Raw genomic sequence first — 18,074 nt, 5'->3', positions numbered from 1 at the left:
TGCATGCCTCTTGAGGCTTGTTTTTGCAAAGATGGCTAAAGGAAATTTTTACTCCTAACCATGTTCTCTGGAAGAAGAAGGGGAAGACGAGTAAATTGCTTTGGACCTTATTTGTTTTATGTTATATTATGTTCATTTGTAGTTTCATAAGCAAAGAAACCAACTATTTCCTGGTTCCTTCTCCTCAACATACCCACATAAACACAAAGGCAGAGTTAGAGAGGAAAAAATGTGTTCAAACTGATTAGAGGGACTCCTATTTTATCACACATTTCCCTGGAAACACCAAGTCATTCCTAGCTACATTTGCTCAAGGCTCCATGCTCTTGCTAAGGCATGCTTCAGAGGCCCCAGCCTAGATCAGGGATGGTGCTCCGACACCATCAGCCCAAGCCAGCACTGGCCTGGGACTTGCCCTGTGAGAACACAAGTACAGGGAACAGTACTGAAAGGTCTCTGAAACACTTTTACCCAGAACCTTTGGAGAATCATGAACCCAAGTTTTCACCTGTGAAGTTCCCCCCCTTGCTTTCCTCTCAGTTCCCCCAAAGACACCTTGGCAAGCTGCTCATCCAGCCTGCCCACAGAAGTAAGAGGGTAGCATGCTCTAGTCCTGCTGCCCGTGTCAGTGTTGGTAGGAATGATGGTGGTGTGAAGCTGAGCGGAACACCAACTGTGCTACCACCCACATCAAACCATCCCCATGAGGTCTCAGCCACTACAGAGGCCATGCAGTGCCCAGAGATTTAGAGCAGGGAGGTGCCGAGGCCCAAGACAAATGCTCTACCTGATGAACTGAACTTCTACTTCTACTCCCTCCCTTCAGACTCTATGCTCAAAGCAAAACAGGGGAAATGAGAGTGAGGACGGGGGAAAGCAGGGCTTGGTCCCTTGCTCCACATTCAATAGAGAGTAGGCCTCAGCCATTTTTTTCAAACACGTGAGGCATTCTGATCCTCTCTAACTATAAATGCAAAACACACTCAAGAAAGCAACTGGGGGTGCCTTGGTGCTCAGTTGGTTAAGCATCCGACTCTTGATTTCAGCTTGGGTCTTGATCTTAGTTCAAGCCCCACATTGGGCTCCATGCAAGGCGTAGAGCCTACTTAAAAAAAAAAAAAAAAAAAAAAAAAAGCAACTAGCATGAATGATGATGTCCTAAGGAAAAGTAATACCTATCTGAGCTGTAGTATTATTCTTATCACAAATTGAGGGCATGTTCCAAATTTGGGTGGGGATTCAAAGTGTAGCTTAAATCCAGGAGCTCATGGCCCAGATCTCTTAGTGCCTGACAATGAGGCCTCTAAGTGGTTTTGATCAGAGACTCCTTCTTTATGAGTACTGCCTTTCCAGAATAGAAGCTTAGAATGGACATTTCCTCTGGATATTTAAAATACCCAGATATAGTAAGTGCTTGTTGAAGGTGAAACTTTTCTTGTCATTTTTGTTGAAAAATCCCATATGATTCCAATTCCATTCCTCCAGCTAAGAAAGTGCTGACACTCATTCTTTCAGTTTTAGAGTTGTGTTCACAGTTGACCATCTCAACCAGAAGCATTGCTTTGAAGAAGTCGCTATGACAGTTTTAGTAAGAATGTCAGGTCTGTGGCATCCTGAGAATGGAGCCAATTTAATTATCATGATTTCTGGGATCTATCAAAGCCTGGAATATTCCAGCCAATATCCTGGTTATACCACTATTCACCTATCAGCAAAATTCATTTACAATTACATCCACACTAGAATTCAAACACCTGGGGTCAAACAACACTCAGCAGTTGCCTTACCTCTGAGTTCTCCTTCCAATTTAAATATTTGGAGGCTTTCATGTTGTTCTCACTCCCTTTCCCAAATCTTTTTGTCTAGAGTTCTACCCACCTTGTACCTGAGGTCTCTCTAGGTCATCCAGGCCTTTTAGATAGCACTACAACCTGCATTTTATGCACCTATTAAACAGAGAAGAGCTCTGGAAAAAAATCCGTAGATTCCATACCTGCCCAGGACTGAGACCAATTAGACAGAACCTAGGCTATTATGTTTATTCATATAAAGGAAACACTTTATTAAACCAATCCTATGATTTGTTTTCTTCCCTCAAGAAAAGTCTTTCTCAGGTATAACCACAGCCTTTATGCTGTTTTATGAGCCTTTTCTTATTGTACGGCCAAACTGTGATCAAGAACAAGAGTGTTTTATGTTTTGTTCTCAGTACTACAACCTGCTACACAGTCTCTTGGTAGTTCTTTGAAATCTTCCACCGTTCACTCAGATCCCACCAACTGTCCACTATAAACCACCAGCTCCCCTGACGTGGGAGTAAGGGAAATGGAGAATTATAGTTTATGACACAGAATAAATAGCTATGATGACCTGAAACGAGGCCAGCAAAAGTTTCCCAGTGACTGTTCTTGTTGTTTTTAAGAAATGAAAACACCAGTCCGGATCATGTTGAAGGTGAGAAAAGACACACAAATAACAGGGGTTCAAGGAGTCTGGATCTGGCAAATGTCCTCCAAAGTGCAAGTATAATGGAAGGAGACAATGAGCGGGCAACCGAGACAGTTTGAGCAGCAGCCCTTGGGCTCGGCTGTCTTTGCTTGCTAACCACAAATTGTGCGCTCTCTGTTTTCCTCCAAGAACACAGAAGACGGGACCCAACACAGTCTCCTGGGCTGCATGAGAGGAGACATAAACATTGCAGAGGTTTACAAATGTGGGGCGTATGAAAGGCCTGTGATAAGCACTTTTAGCAGATTCTAGAGTCTGGTTGAATAGAGGGGAGAGAATTCAGTGTGTTTTTATTATTGCAGGCGGGTCATCTTTTTTGTAAAATCAGTTATGGAGAAGGCTGATTTTAACACATCCTGTCCAAGAATACTGATATCCAATTGGACATCAGGAAGCATCTCGTACTTTGGAATTCTGAAGCGGGTAGGAGTCACCAAGCTGCAAAATAACCAGAAGATGTGGATGTATTTTTATCAAAATTGTAATATTTCTAATCCAAGGTGTTTATGGATTTTATGAATGATTATGCATTTTTATGTATGTCATGGATGACTGAGCAAATTGCAAGTATATAGTTACGGCCACGATTTCTAATAAAAACCAGCAAAATGGCCTTGTGAACACAGGTATATTTTCACTTGGAATCATGAGTCATAAAACACTGGCATCAAATGAAGCCAGAGAAATTGTCTAATTCCACCCTCTCATTTTATAGATGAGGTAAATGAAACCTCAAAGAATGAAGTGACTTCTCCCCAAATCACAATACCAGCTATGCCTGAGCCAGAGCTAGAAGCCAGCACTCCTAATTCCACTCCAGTCTCAAGTGCAAATGACAATAGTCATGCTGTATGAAGCATCAGAGATAGAAATAAAAAACAACTACCCTGGGGAAATTTTATGGGAAATACAAGTTTTTCCAAACGAGCTATATAAAGAGGGTCTAAGATGGAGGGTCTGTGTTTATCACATGCTGTCATTCCTACCAGAATAGTCTTTTAAAAAATGTAAACATTCTCATCTAGAATAGCTACTTTGATCCAGATGTTCTTGAATTTTCTTTTTCAGTGGCCTCCATAAGTCTCTGCTTCATCAATTAAATATGTGCAGGGTGATTTTTGCACAGTAGCAAACCCCATCTTCCATCTTCTCTCCACATCACCATATTAGTCCTTCACTTTCTTTCATTTTAGGACACAGTTCATAATCTCTGTTTTCTGTGACACATCCCAAATGTTACCTTCTCTAAGACTTTGCTAATAACTTCTATCCATATTGATCTTTTAGTCTCTTGATCCCTGCATATGTTTTAGTGTATAATCAAATACTTTAAAAAATTATGGTTCAGTTCTATCTGTGCAAATGTTTGTCACCTCAGTGGACTCATCTATTCCTATAGAAAAGATTTAGTCCTTTGAAATCTTCCACCGTTCACTCAGATCCCACCAACTGTCCACTACAAACCACCAGCTCCCCTGATGGGTCTCTTGATAAATCACATGACAATAAAATCTTGAAAGAGTCATGGTAGTACTGTGGCATAGGAGCAGTCCTAGAAAATTAGAACTTTGGTGATTCATCTGAAGTTTTAAGGGGCTGAATAATTTCTGAATTCCAATTATTCTTTCTAATAGTCCACGGTAAATAATTAGGTTAACAGTATCTTTTGTGTCTGGAAAACTTTACTTGTAGAAGAAAGAACTTTCACCGTTTCTTTTTCAAATATGTTAGTACTCAGATTTACAGATGGGAGAAGCTGTGTGGTTCTGATTCCCTTGTAGATGCAGGAATTGGTCTTTCATTTTTATTCCTTAGTAGAAAAGCAGCTCCAAGATAAAGGAACAGTTTAAACAAGCAGAAACACAGGTGAGAAAGAGATGCTACAGAGAATGGTGTCTGTGATGGATTGGGATATTAGGACACATGTGAGCACTGCTCCAGGAAAAGAAGCCTAAATCCTAGGTGGGATGACCCTTGCGCATTCAAATACAAGTTAAGGGGAACAATAGCTCTGTCCTTGGCTCTGGGCTGGAATTCACTATGGACTCCACATCTGGCTGCCAAAACTGCACTGAAGAGTGGGTGGAGAAGACAATACGAGGAGGGCCATCCTCAAATGGCAGGACCAGGCAGCACACGAGACCCCCTACTCACTGCAGCTTTGCACTCGCCAGACAGGCTCCAGTTAACTCCCAAAGACCCCAACCCTCTTCTGCTCTGCATCTGGTGGGAGATGCCTTGGAGATTCCAAATAGGTCAGCCAAATATAATTTAAAGGTACAGAAGAACATATTTTAGGAATAAAATCTGAAGAAAAATGTGTTTCGTATGCCTGAGTCACATCAATTTGGAAAGAAATCTGATGCAAGAAGATAAAACGCCAGCTTCAGTAGCAGAGACCAACCACCACATCAAAGCTTGCCTTCTTCCTTTTGGTTGAAAACATGGCAGGCAAGCGGATCTAAAGAGCAGCCCGCTGATCATTTTATGGGCATTGAAGAATGTTTTCAAAGGGACTTACATTGCACAACAACTACTTACTTTAATGGGATTTGTGTGGTTCGGGCCCTGCAACCTTTGGAAAATTGAAGGGAAGTATAATTGCAAAAGCCACTAAAAACTGTTTAGCTTTTATTGCAAGGCCTATGAAAAGCAGCAAGATACAACTGTGGCATGCATTTGAGTTTCTCTGGTTACACTAAGCTCCAATTGCAATTAGGACAGCATCCTTTTAATATGTGCCCTGATAAATGGCACATGGGTCATTTCACTGGCAACACTCTTGCCATGTAGACTGAGCCTAGCGCATCACAATGACGAAAGCCAAGTTTAACAGCACATCTGCACCTTCTCAACAGCATACCTGGGATCCTCCAGCACTGAATCCCAGCAACTGTCAAGACTGACCAGGTCTCTGCCAAACAGATGCCCGGCTATGCAGCTACATCCACCTCCAGGTACATCTGCACATTGCAGCTGCCAGACCTTCAACTTCACACGATGGTTCTTGATGTGCATATTTTTTCTTTACTGTCAACTTGGCAAGTAACACTACTTATTCTTAGTTGAGTATCAGTCCTAAACCTTAGGAAAAGCATGAAAATACCTCAAATGTAATTTTGGGGACATACATCTTTTGGAGAATGAAATGCTCTTACGAGGTATTATTATTTGTAATAGTTTTGACCCAAAAGCTGAGCCAGTAGTTCTGTGTAAAGCTACAGCAGCTTTCTGTAGAGGTAGCTCAATGTTGACCCCTCTCATGATAGCTGACTCTTCTTTGAAAGACAGAACACCGAAGAGTCTGAGGTTTCCTCATGGGACTTGTACTACTTTTGACTCTTCGTCTGGCATAGTTCCTTGCACCTCTCCAGGACAGATACTTTCCCAGAGAGCCAAAACTCTGAATCACCTTATCTTGACTTTAACTCTCTTGAGACATATTTTTGAAAGGATTCTTAATCAGAACCCCCATGGAGACCCAATATAAAGTGAGCATCCTCATGCAGTTCCATGCTGGAACCCTCACTCTCTTTTGGAACTATATGCATAATTTCCCCCATGCTGGTATCTTCCAGGTGACTCTGAGTCTATTTTCGACTATAACCTTGGAGTACAAAGTTTATGTGTAAATTTGATGCTCAATAATACAAATTAGTGATCAGATATAAAATATTCATATATTGGAATTATTATTATTATAGGAATTCAATTGCTGAACAAATACCTTCTCTTTGATGAAAAATAAAATAAAATTTTGGCTTCAAATATGGAACCTACTCCCAATTTCCCTGTGGATGAATCACTTATTTACCTATTTTTCAATTCATTTCTAGATGTCAAAAAAAAAAAAAAAAACCACAGAAAATGAGAATGTTCCCATCAGACCCAACTGAACTGCCACTGGGAAGTGGGCATAGTGGAGAAGGGAGTAGATGAATTGGCTTGGAAATCACGATGACCTGTGCTCTCCCACAGGCCCTGCTACCTACTGGCTGTGTGGCCCTAGATAGGGCACCTTCCTTCTCCCGTTTACAAAACAGTAAGCAGAAGTAAGATTACTTACTTCCTAGGGTCATTTGACAATGTAATGAACACATCGTAGGCATATAGTCTGGCACATAGTAGGCATTTGGTAAGTGTTGGGTTTCACATCCACCACTGCTGCTTTCAGTTTCTCTTCAGAGACAGACTGCTCAAAACCACTGCTGCTATTTCTTTTTTTTTCCTGCTGTTTCGCTGTTTGTTGGTATTTAATCAGTAAGATTTCTATCACAGTATAACTATAGAGAAAGTGAGAGAACCACTCTCATGTGTGATATGACTTCATTAGTACGATGGAGTGCAGGATTGAAACCTCAGGAGCTTGACAAATGAATAAAAGCTTTAAAAGTCAAGATCTGAGACATGGTGGTTGATCCAAAATTGTGCCATGGAAGTCAGGCACAGATGTTTGTCTGAAAAGTCCCATTTGGGACATTTTTTGCTCCTAGTCAACCCCTGGCTTTCTAACAAGACAATTTTCCTTTCTCAATTCACTTTTTGAGGAAACATTCAGAAAGCAGGCAGATTCTACACTCACAGACAGGTAAAGACGCTGGCACCTTTAACAAGTAACCTCACTAGAAATGAATTAAAAAAAAAAAAAGGACAAGAAGAAGGAAGAAGGCCAAGGGCTAAAGTCAGGCTATGAAAATTCAGTGATTTCCCAGTCTGTGTGCCTTGGGTTGACTAATTCAGTTGCCACATGTCTAAAAACACAAAACTTAGGTCATGTTACTCAATATTTATTCAGTGACTTTTTTTTCTAAATGTCTGAGCACGTTGGTAAATGCCAAAGGGATAAAAAGAAAACCAAGAAAGGCAAAATTCTGGGAAAAGAGTGAGTTCTGACTGAGATTTTAAAAGCTTTCTAAATTTGCCATATTCCAGGTGTGTGGTCCCTGTGAAAGTACTGGTATTTGAGTAGGATTACAAACAGAGCTCTAGATGAGCCATAAGCTCCTGCCTTCTGCTGGTGGCATTTTTCCTTTGTAGTGGGACTGTTGTCATTTTGTAAGAGACACAACATCAATCTTGACATTAGCAGCAGAAATTGGTGTCTTCATGGGAGGTATGCACTCTAAATTGTCTTTTTTTTAAATTTTTTTTTGTAATAAACTTTAATGTTCTAAAGAAAAATCTGGGGGAAAAAAGGTTTTTAAAAAAGCACAACTGAAAGCAGAGAGCAATGAAAGAGATGTACATCATTAATGAGGAAGCTCAGCTCCTGGAAGGACAGCAATGAAGAACATGACTCTTAGTTGGGTAAAAGACAATTAAGAGGCTATCTTCAGGCATTTAAGTACTCAAGAAGAGAGGCATGACCTCACTTCCTTACCTTTTTCATCTCAAGTTATTTTTTCTCTTTTTTTTTTTTCATTTTTTTTCATCTCAAGTTTTAGCTGTAGGACAGGAAGCTTACAACACAGAAAGCCACAAGGAACAGAATTTTCATTGCAATAAGAGGCAGAGTCAAGATAATTCTGTAACAACACCATATAGAGTAAAAGAGGGGGCCTGAAGAGAAAGGTAAAGCCCCTCTGAGATGTTGCTCTAGTCATTGACAACAGACCTATACAAAGACTCAAATATGTTAAAATGGTCAACATAAGAAGCTTGATATTTTTAAATGATGTTTAAGTGAAAGGAAATTAAAATTCTCTCTTTTTTAAGGTTTATATATTTATTTCAGAGATGGCACACACATGAATGGGAGGAGGGGCAGAGGGAGAGAGGGGGAGAGAGAGAGAGAGAGAGAGAGAGAGAGTTGGACACTTACCCGACTGTGCTCTAAAACCAACTCTAAAACCAAGAGTTGGACACTTACCCGACTGTGCTACCCAGGCACCCATAAAATTCTTCTTTAGGAGTAAGAAAAGCCAAATGTAAACAGTGATCTAAAGCTTAATATGTTTTGGAGGAATATGCCACACTACAACATCTTTTCATTTCAATCCTGTCTGTAAAATGGGTCGTAAGATGTAAGATATAAACAATACATGCTTTAAAAATCACAACAATTATGCATACACATTTCCTTCTATTGTGTTTTAAATTCTATTATAGAACAATTATATAAAGGGCTTTGGATCAACAATCAGGAGGCCTAGATTCTAACTCAGCATGATTGCTGGTCATCTATGATGTTAAGGCCTTAGTGTCCTCACTGGCAAAATTACAGGTTGGACTAGGTGACTAAGATCTCTTTCAAATCCAGCATTGTGGATTTTTAGGATTGTTTTATTTATTTATTTATTTTTTGTATCTAGCCCAGTAGAAAACTTTCAATAATTAAGGCAATATCTGAGTCTTGTCCTTTTGTTATTATTGTTGTGTTTTTTGTTTTGTTTTGTTTTGTCTTTGTTTTAGAACACCTTTGGCTAGATGATATATTGGATGAGAACTATACTGTAATTACCCATGCCTGGAGAAAACCCAGGTGACTGACTTCTTCCACCATACTCAGAGCACTCTACAGAGATCAGTCTCAAGCTGGAATGTGACTCTTTAGTTTAAAGAAATTAGTTCACCTGTCAGCACAGATGAGAGAAAGAGGAAACCTGAATATTTCTAAGAGACTTTAAATTTAGCAAACAGAAATGAGATTGCTAATTTCTTTTCTTTCTTCTAATAGTTTTGACCCCCTAACCATGGGTTAGCTGACAGTAGCCATACTGAAAATAGTGTTTTTATCAACCAGCTTAGGCTACTCCCCAAAGGGTCATCACTAACAATGGTCACACTCCTGACCTATCACCTTATTCATTCATTTGAATAAATATTTATTGAGCATGTGCTAAATACATGCCGGGCAAACACTCTGAGATATACAGGGAAATATTATGTGTAGTCTGACTTCAAGAACTCTATAACCAGTTTGAGGAAAGAAGTCACACAAAGTAAAGTTACAGCAATAAAAAGATATTCCAGTAGGGGGGCAGACATCAGAGCCTGTAACAGGCAAGGGGGGAGGGCAGAGATCACAGAATGGGTGGTAGGTCAAAACACAGTCTGCAGAGGCTTTCTCTGTCCTATTGAAGTCCAGCATCCCTCTCTCAGCCACACTGTGACATGTCACTCCATTCACCCAACTCTGGTTGCATTACAGATGGTGGTGACATTTTCCTTGTCCTTTGTTTTTGTTCTTTGGCTTTGATTTTTTGTAAAAATGCCTAGGCCTTTACTATTTCCATGGACTCTTTTTTTTAAGGTGTTTATTTTTATTTATTTTTAAGATTTTATTTATTTATTCATGAGACACACACACAGAGAGAGAGAGAGAGACAGGCAGAGAGAGAATCAGGCTCCATTCAGGGAACCTGATATGGGACTTGATCCTGGAACTCTGGGATCACACCCTGAGCTGAAGGCAGATGCTCAACTGCTGAGTCACCCAGGTGTCCCTCCACTGACTCTTTATATCAATGGCTTCTTGTCCTCCTCCAAGCCTCAGTTTACTTGTCAGCAGTTTACAGGACCTTCTCTGATCACCAACCGGAAGCAGACTTGCCCTCATTATTCTCTTCCAGCATCTGAACCATTTGCCTTCTAACAGCATTTCTGACCAAATGTAATTATTCCTGCTGTTTGCCTCACTAGAATATGAGCTCCATAAGGAATCTTATCTGTCTTGTTAACTATATGTCTCAGCACCCAGCATTAGTGCCTAGTACATTTTAGGTACTTTTCTTGGAATGACAGAAAATTTGTTAATGGTGCTTGGTGAAAATGCCTATTTAAGGGGCACCTGGGCAGCTCAGTTGGTTAAGAATCTGCTTTCAACTCAGGTCATGATCCTGAGATCCTGTGATTGAGTCTCGCACCAAGCTCCTTGCTTGATAGGAAGCCTGTTTTTCCCACTCTCTGCCCTTCCCCCTGTTCATGCTTGCTTTCTCTCAAATAAATAAATAAAATCTAAAGCAAAAGAAAAAAGAAAATGCTTATTTGGCATAACCTGGTCAACTCACATTCAGCCACCAAACCTGACAGCCTTTTCCAGGATGAGTTTCTGGAAAAATCATGGCACACAAATTTTCCTGAAATGAAGGTTTACTGCATTGTTTACAATGCATGTGAATTCCAGGAGATGTGTTATCAGGCTTTTCATTCACTTTCTCTGTAGAGGACTTTTCATCAGTAATTATCTCCCCAAATAAGAAGGCAAGCCTCAAAGGCAGTTGAGCCAATCCTGTAAGGCAGAGTCCCTACATCTCAGCAGCACCAATAAATGTCGGGCTTTGATAATGATGACACATATGGAATTACTGACCACTTTAGACATGCCCTGGTGTGGTCATTTCTTTGTGCCAAAAATTATGTTTAGCTTCAGGTTATATTTTCTTCTAATTCGTCATTTCTAGTCACTGTGTTTTCTGTTCCCTTTCATTGGCAAAAGAGCTAGGGCAAAAACCTAGCTGCTTCATTCTCCACCGTACAGCAACATGACCACTTGCCAACCACACCTAAACCTTAATTATATGGTGATTTCCTCTCCAAGGATGTGTGACTGTTTTAACGAGTAAGGAAGCCGATACACTAAGGTCACATGAGCAGAAAAAAAAAAGGTTTTGGGCAAAATACTCAAAGACCCAAGTGGAATAATCTTATTCCACTGAATCATGTCCCTTGTTGTTGAACAGCCCTAAAGAACTTCTTGTCAATAGGTGATTCTGTCCGCCTGGAGTGGAAACCTATGAGTAATCTATGTGTCACTATGACTCATGTCATGGCCACCACTTCCAATTCCCCATCATCTGAAAGTTGGCAGGAAGAGTTCATACTGCTCAACAGGCAGAAGCCAGGATGGAAGAAAGACCTAATAACAAATTTTATTGATTAAAAGGAAAGATAACCAGGGGTGCCTTGGTGGCTCAGTCCCTTGAGCTTCTGACTCTTGATCTCAACTCAGATCTAATCTCAAAGATGTTGTTCAACCCCCTAGTTGGGCTCCACACTAGACTTGGAGCCTACTTAAAAAAAAAAACCAAAAAAAAAAACAGAAGAGGATAACCAAGGTTAAGGACAATGGTTTCCTAGTCACTACCCAAATTATTCTCATCCTTGGCATCTGTTTCTAATGTACTTTCAGAGCCAGTGCAGACATTCTTCCTTCTACCTCCTGGAGTCTTTTTATTTATTTATTTATTTATTTTCAGATTTCCTTCATTTTTAAATTTTTTCCAAATTTGTAAATTATTTTTATTAAAGGACTTTGATAGCAATATGCTGAAGCAAGAGGAAGGACACACAGGAGCAGGCTGGTGTGTCATTCCAGGACAGAGCCACTCCCCAAACACTGCTAGAACTTCCGTTTGCCAGCTTTCTTCTTAGTCTCTATTCCTCTGCAGTTCCAATTCAAATGGTATAGAGTTCAGTGACCTGATTAACTTACTGGGAAGCCAACACTTAAAATAAAGTATCTTGGGCAGCCCAGGTAGCTCAGCGGTTTAGCGCCGCCTTCAGCCCAGGGTGTGATCCTGGAGACCCGGGATTGAGTCCCACATCGGGCTCCCTGCATGGAGCCTGCTTCTTGCTCTGCCTGTGTCTGCCTCTCTCTCTCTCTCTCTGTGTGTCTCTCATGAATAAATAAATAAAATCTTTAAAAAAATAAATAAAATAAAGTATCTTAGGAATAAACCGGAAGATTTTATGAACTCAGGGGACCCCTATAAAAACATAAACTGATCAGGTAGGAGAAGAGATTTTGGAAAATCAGATTTTATAAATAAAATGTTTGCCATAAATTGGTTAAAGGAAATTAAATGTGTGATAGTGGATTTAGGCAGAAGTGGGGAGGGACATCCTAAACTACAGATTACAATTTTTTTATCTAATCAAAGGAGTTATTTACAAGGAAATCTGCCCCTTTATGGCTACTCAGCATGTTCTGCAGACTCTTGTTGGGTTCCTCCTTCACTTTATCCATTTGGTTATTTCTAAAATCTTCCAGCGATAGTGATCACACCTCCTTTGATAGTAATTTTCTTCCTCTATTACAGATCTGTTAGTTGGTGGGTGATTTATTAGGATTATGATTTTCCCTCCTGGAGACTTCAGCTTTAGAACCAGTCCCAGCTCTTCCCAAGGCCCAGGGACCCTAGCTTTGTCAGCCACTGCAGATGGGTGGTCAAGTAATATTAGATAGTTAACTTCTTGATTGGAGACAGCCCCCCCTTTTTTAAATAGCAAATCTTTTCTCTAATTAGTCATAGCCCCAGACCAGATTTATACAATAGTGACTTTATACTTTCCCCACATGTTCCACAATTCAGTATTTTAAGAAGTTTTTTCATAGAATTGTATCATTAAGACAACTTTATATAATGGGGGGTAGCTCCAGTGGATTAGAAATCAGACAATGTGGGTTTTCATCCTGTCTGTCCCTAAAAAGTCACATGATCTGCCCCCCTCCAGTCATGTAATCTTAAGAATGTAACTTTGCCTGGGGTGCCTGGGTATGCATTCTGTTAAACATGAGACTCTTGGTTTCAGCTCAGGTCACGATCTCAGGGTTGGGAGATTGAGCCCTGAGTTGAACCCTGAATCAGGCTCTACACTCAGCATGGAGTCTGCCTGAAATTTTCTCTCCCTCTCCCATTCTTGCTCATGTGCTCTCTCTCTCTCTCAAATAAATAAATAAACCTTAAAAAAAGGTAACTTTGCCAAATGGGTTTCCATTTCTATTGCTGTCAAATAGGGCATTGCATTAGACTTAAATATCTCTTCTTACAAAGTCCTCTTCAAATACTTGATGAATGGATAAATCTGTACTCTTGTAGAGTAAATAACAATATATTTATTTATGAATTATCTCCATTTTTATAATCTATTAATTTAACAATGGATTGACTAGAGTTTATATAACTCCATGGATACAGATTTCTATAGTCAAATGTGTAATGTTCTTAATGTTTTAAGTTACATTACTGATTTTTTTGTGGATATCAGAGTTATTTGAACATCATATGGATGCTTATTTTTATTTTCAGTAATTTTTAAAGAAAATGATCAGATTTGGCAGTTATATAAACAATTGAGAAGACAGCAAGATTGAAAAACAGTTTTGCCAAGTTGTAGAATTTTAAAATAATTTTATACCTAAAGATGGAGGACATATTTCTCATAAAATGTATGTGTGCGTGTGTGTGTACATGGTATGTGTGGGTGTCTGCATGGGTGTATGTGTGACTCAGCTCAGAGAATCCTGGGTTGAACTATAACAGTGCTATAAACATGAGAACTAGAAGCAGATCCAATTGCTCACAGTGTAAAGGACAAACCTGTGGCATTGTGAAAGATCTTACTCGTTTGGGCTTTCTGTAGAGCCCACTAAAACTGCTGAGAGCTATCACCATTACCTAGTCTCATGCCAACTATATCTGGTAACTCACTTTGACATATCAGTTTCTAGGTAGAAGCTCCAAGACAATGGCTCATGTGATATCAGTGCCAGCTGGAGTCAGCTGCAAGCAAAAATCTCCACAGTATTTTAAATAGATATTTCAGATGTTTAAAATTTAAATAAAACAAGGCAGAGTATGTAACGTTCCAAGTGAAGTCACTTGCCAAGTTGTGTTGGTTGGTACAACCACGTACTGTATCAATGGAGTCATAAATTGCTGCATAATGCAGACACGTAGGAGGAGGGAAAGGTGACAAAAAAATAAAAAGAGTGAGAGTGCATTAAAGGTGAATCCCCAAGGATACTCTTCCATTAAACTCTGAGAGCTTACAAAGTGACACCATCCCACTCCAACCCAAGTAGTATGTGAGCCTTTGGAGCCATATGCAATATATGTTTCAAAGTCCAGACCAAAGCTACTAGGTAAGTTTTATTGGTCCCTCTAGAAAGCAGTTTTTTTGACAGGGCTGGAAAAATAATGTTACAAAGGATCCAGTAACAACAGAATCTAGGCCTGTTAGTTAGATTCCAAGTTGATGCCTCTTCCAAAAGGAAAGCATCCAGAAAAACAATATATTCCCTAGACTAGGTGAGCAAGTCCAATGTTTAGAATTAGGAAAAGTTTGGTATATAACTCAATTATATCAGGGTTAAGATCTGTTGATGCAAATCTGTTTACCATTTTATTTGCTTCAACAAATACAATCATAAAGGTAAGTTTCTCCAAGATCATCCCTTGTGGGAGCTTAAAACAAAAAATAGGAAGATATATGTCCCTGGCTTTCCAAAGCCTATGCTGCCTCTAAAGGTTCATTTAAGAATACAGTACAGCTGAAAAGGCAAGTTTGCATACATACAGTCTCCCTGTACAATGACCATGGTGACCAATGACCAATGAATCAATTACATCTTGTGCACCCTACATAACCTTTGGAGATGATGAATATTTGGAGTGTGTTTTTGTGGTCTCAAGCCAAAAGTTAACCGCAGCCTAGAGATCATTGAACCTCAGGAAAATAACTAGAAATCTATGTTCCCCGCTCTATTTTCAATGTATTTGGAGAGAACAGAATTCCATTAGAGAGAGACAATGTAATTGTGTTCATAACTTCTGAGTTGAAAGGTTGCATTTATATGATTCCTTTCTTCCAAAGATCATAAAATACCTCACAGATGCTATTTCATTTATATTTCAAATCTCTTTATGGTCTAAGAAAAGAATGCAATACAGTTTTAACAAAAAAAAAACACTAACAATTTAATAGTGGTTAGTAAAACTAAGCAAAGTAACCTTTATCTAATTTCATATATAGGGGAAACCAACATCTAATAACATTTAAAATAAGTGTGTCTTAAAGGATGTAAGTGAGGTTCAGATAAGATGACTTTTCTAAAAATACTAGACATATATGAAAGGCATTATCGTTGTAAACTTTGTGAAGGCAGAGACAATATTTTGTACCTCTTTCACATACTTTCTAGGATCTAACACTGGATGAATATTAAGTGCTTAATAAACATTCCTTGATAACAATTAGAGTACTTATTGTTTGCCAGGAACCATTGTTAGGTGCATTACATGTAATATTTCATATTTCATTCCCCTAAGAGGTCATGTTATAGCTATCCTCATGCTACAGATGAAGAGGCTGAGGTTGAGAGAGGATGAGCAACCTGACCAAAGACATGTAGCAAAGGCTCCCTGACTCCTGGCATTTTGGCTACAAAGCCCAACTTCTGAAACTCTTTACTCCTCTTGCTTTTCATAGAACCAGAGATCCCGAAAGGATGTAGAGGTTATTAAATCTGCTTTTTAAACTATTAAAAAGTGGAAGAACTTTTAAGGAGTGGATAGGAATTTGAGAGTGTGTGTTGGGTATCATTTTAATCCAGAAATTAAAATAGATAAAGAAAAAGAAAAAAAATAAAATAGATAAAGAGACCAATTTCTTGACATGATTGGGTTGCAATTGTATGATTTTTATAAGAGGTGTTTCATTCAGAGAAATGCTTCTAAGCATTTGATTTGGCAACAGATTGAGAATTGAAGTTACAGTCCGCAAACTATTTCTATTCTTCTCCTGATCATCTAGTTACAGATCCCTACCCGAATCGTGGGAGCATAAATCCGATTATGCACGAGGCCAATGGGAACAAGATAATTGCATAGATCTAGTACCCATCCATTACATGAGGCATCATAAATCACTGAACTGCCACAACCTCAGCTTTCTGGAATCCCCAAGTTGTTTGAATCACTCTACGGCTGCCATTTATGGAAGAACCATATTATACTGTCTTTGCCTTAAGGGCTATCGAAATAAAATGTAAAATTTGAGTGTTTGCCCTTCAGAGGGTGCTCATGTGATAGAACACTGGCAACATGAGAAAACAAATCAAAATTTGGTATCTTTTGATGTGAACATGGGCAAGCACCTCAATCTAAGGATCTGGTTAAGAAATTAGGAAACTAAGTGGGTAATTCTCTTTTTAGTCCTTTTGTGATGAACATTACATTTGTTAGCAGAAATGTGAGTCTGCTTTTCCCTCACACACACCTCACACACATGCCAACTCCGTAGGGGGGAGTCTGACAAATGTGTAATTCTTGAACAAAGTAAGCAAAGCATTTGGCCTGAGTAGAGACAGAATGATCAGATGGCCACAGATTAAAATGAGTTCATGCCCAAGGCTTATTTGAGCCTTTAAGCCCTGGAATTGAAATTAAATTGCATTGATGAATCCATTCAGATTCCTTATCTAGTGTTTTCTTTCTATTCAACACAATGTATGTTTACTGCTCCCCTACTGGCTTGTGGGTATGAAAGGTCAGTGGCCTCCACCTCCACAAGGAACTCGCGGTTTAGTGAGAAAAACAGATATATAAACAAGTAAGTTCTTTAAATGGACTAATTAAAATAATGGAGGCATATATTGTCAAGTTGTGGCACAATGGATGGCTCAACTGTACCTTACTATGTGAGAAAAGGGTCACAGAAAAAGAAGAAGTAATTGCACTGAGTTTTGCAGGAAAAATACACATTTTGACCAAGGGGGAAAGTCTGGAATGGATGGAGCAGAGCGATAAAAGCAGTATGACTCATTCCTAATAGTGGATTGTCACCTCATTCATTCCTCACTACAGCACCATGTAGAAGGATGTCATTGTCCTAATTTTAGAGGTTCACAGAAGTCGATGTCTCAAGAATGTAGGGCTGGTAAGTGATATGATCTTGACTGTCCCGTGTTGCCACAGCTGAGCATTTGGGAGCTCTGGGGAGAGAGGAGACAGCCGAAGCTGCTGGGGAAGCAGGGCCAGATGGTGGCGGGCCTCTTACATTGTGCCTTTGGACTTCATTTTTTAGTGCAAGGGAGTCAGTAATGGATTTTTCAGCAGGGGAGTGGGTGACAGGAATCTTTTTGCCTTTCAGACAGCATCCTGCTAATTGCATGAAGCTTGGTTTTGACTGGGTATGAGACAAACTTCAGCATTGTATAGATTCGGAAGGTCAGCACAAATAATGTGGACTATCCTGTTATTTTTTTGTGGTCAGGATGCTTGATGCTTCTCTGATTCTTAAGCTTTCACCATCATATCTGTCCATGATCTTCCACTATCTCCCCGACCTGGGCCTGTTTTTAACTCTTCTGCTCAACTTTCTTTCTACCTATGAAGTACCTATGTATGTAATTACTAAGGATACAAAGTACAAATTCAAGACATGAAGAAGTATAACTTTTTAGCACATGGGAGTGCTCTAAAGGTCTTTCCAAATAGTCCAAATATATATCTGAAAATTCCATGCACCTCTATGTCAGAAACCTGCAGAACACAACCCACTAAAGACTCTATCCCTGGTGGAAGTGCCTCCTACCTTCCAACCTTCCACCTGAGACCTGATGAACTTTCCAGGATCCTGAGGATCCTCACTTGAAGCCACTTGATTCATCAAAAAGGAGTATTTCCAAAACCACAGTATCAGATACTACAAAAATTGGCCTTAGGATATTTTTAAATTGCTAACTCCACTGGTGCATTTAAAATATAATTGCACATATATGAAAGCCCTAGAAACACATCCATTTGTACTTTGAGGCAAACTGGTATTTTTCATTGTATTTT

At 39.5% G+C, this 18,074-nt stretch overlaps 1 protein-coding gene across 2 annotated transcripts in view; it reads right to left on the bottom strand.

Annotated features, from left to right (window-relative positions):
• PRRX1 (paired related homeobox 1) overlaps nucleotides 1-18,074 on the bottom strand; it is a 72,774-nt gene that overhangs the window by 17,747 nt on the left and 36,953 nt on the right. The window lies entirely within an intron of this gene.

Source organism: Vulpes vulpes, chromosome 13 (assembly GCF_048418805.1).
Source record: "Vulpes vulpes isolate BD-2025 chromosome 13, VulVul3, whole genome shotgun sequence".
Classification (NCBI taxonomy): Eukaryota; Metazoa; Chordata; class Mammalia; order Carnivora; family Canidae; genus Vulpes; species Vulpes vulpes.
The sequence above is the reverse complement of the archived record's forward strand: the minus strand, read 5'-3'. Positions and strand labels throughout refer to the sequence as shown.